This window comes from Sander lucioperca, chromosome 11 (genome assembly GCF_008315115.2).
Source record: "Sander lucioperca isolate FBNREF2018 chromosome 11, SLUC_FBN_1.2, whole genome shotgun sequence".
NCBI lineage: Eukaryota > Metazoa > Chordata > Actinopteri > Perciformes > Percidae > Sander > Sander lucioperca.
In genome coordinates, this window is record NC_050183.1 from 9,379,070 (window position 1) to 9,380,932 (window position 1,863).

A 1,863-nucleotide genomic window follows, 5' to 3' on the forward strand; every position below is an offset into this window, starting at 1 on the left:
TTTGGTCATAGCGCCCCCCGCTGGCAACAGGAAATGCACCTTATATGACAAACATCCGATTTACATGAAACTTATGTGTGGTTGACATGTGATACTGAGCAGCACCCTATACTTTAACCACGCCCACTTACTCAGATCACACCCCCTTTCATACCATTTGAACCATTTAAGGTAGAGTCTTGTGTGAAGTGTCATTGAACTCAGCAGAGAATTCCTTCTTCATTGGTGATGGTTTGGCCCGCCCCCTATGTTTAAGCCATGCCCCTTTCATAAATGCTGACGCATCTCAGGTAGAGTCTTGTGTTAGGCATCGTTGAACTCGGCAGGGAGTTCCCTTTTCATTGGTGACGATTTGCGGTGTCTGAGTGCCGCGCAAATGCACGGTCACAAGGAGCAGCATCCGCCAGTAACCCCGACACGCGCAGAGGCACGAGGGTCCGTCCATCGCTGCTTGCAGCTTTGTTGCCCGAGCGCCGACAGCAGCGAAGGCCCTATTGGAATTGAAGGAATTATTATTTCCTGCAAATTAATTGCCTTTTTGAGGGGCTTAACATTCAAAAACTCACCAAATTTGGCGGTCGCATCACGTCTGGTGAAAATTTACAAAAAACGTCATTGGAGCTGTAACAGATTGGAAGTCTGTTAATTTTAAATAAATCTAGATTTAGATTGCCGGCCACACCAACACAGCGAGAAAGGCACAAGAAGTGTATAAAAATAGTATTTTATTCTTTTAAAAGTTAAGTTTAAAATGACAATATTAAAATGACAATCTCCTCCTCAAAAACCCAGGGAGACAATAAAACACATGGATTGTCCAATGTTCTGTCCCAGGGTGAAACAATACGCAAGTCTAGTCCAGCCTGGAGTCAGCTCCATGTTTCCCCTGTCGCCGGCACAGAATGTCTGCTTCAGAGGGGCTTCGAGTAGCCTATTCCAATCCAGAAATCCAGGACCAGGAATTCCGTGGTGCCGTGGTGCCGCTCTGCTTCTGTCAGTGGAGAAATTGTAAAATCAATGGACAGAGTGATAACTTTCCTTTCCTATACTTCAAGTGGGCTCATCAACAATACTGCCGTGTCTGCTGCTCTGCCGTCGGCCCCTGGATCTGGCACCTTCACAGAAATGAACAACAACTAAAAACGGCTCCTTTAGCTCAAATGCTAAAAACACACACACGCATCAGTGTGGGAGAAAAGGACCACTTCCCTTTAGTCGGAGTTTTGTGAGCGTTGACACTGCAGAGTCTGGGATTCGGCTCCACCAGGGCACAGGAGATCCAGTCAGCAGCAACACCACCACGAGAAAAGAAGATCAGCAAGCCAGTCCGCTGCAGCACACGCCCCATCCATCCGTCCAGAGCATTGTCTCACTTTGGTAAGAGATCTAGCCTCCTTTTATTGGGAGTGGTCTGATCAGCTGGCAAATCAGATCGCTGATGTGAACGGGGTTCTACAGGTGTGTCAATTAGTGTTTGTTTTTGCAGTTTGTGAAAGAGGGAGAAGATAAATTGTCCACAGCAAAATATAATAAATTAAATCCACAGCAAACAATAAGGAAAATCACAGCAAACAATAAGGAAAACCACAGCAAACAATATAGGAAAATCACAGCAAACAGGAGTTTTAAGGCAAAAATCAATCAATAACAATTACACAAAATAAACTAAGGTCATCAATCACACTGCTCCACTTGTTTTATATTATATGCCATACCCTAAACCCAACAGGAAGTCTGCCATTTTGATTTCAATGTTCGAAATTAGTGTGATTTTGGCCATTTCCACATGTCGTACTTTAACGAACTCCTCCTAGAGATTTCATCCGATCAACTTCAAATTTGGTCTGTACCATCTTAAGACAT

General features: G+C 44.4%; 1 long non-coding RNA gene across 1 annotated transcript; it reads right to left on the reverse strand.

Moving 5' to 3' along the window:
• Positions 1–624: 624 nt before the first annotated feature.
• Positions 625–1,297, reverse strand: LOC118496341. Its single transcript, XR_004898902.1, has 2 exons — positions 1,240–1,297; positions 625–1,115 (listed from the first exon to the last, which is right to left on the reverse strand). It is a non-coding gene; the product is annotated as an uncharacterized LOC118496341 (long non-coding RNA).
• Between the last annotated feature and the right edge of the window lie 566 nt (positions 1,298–1,863).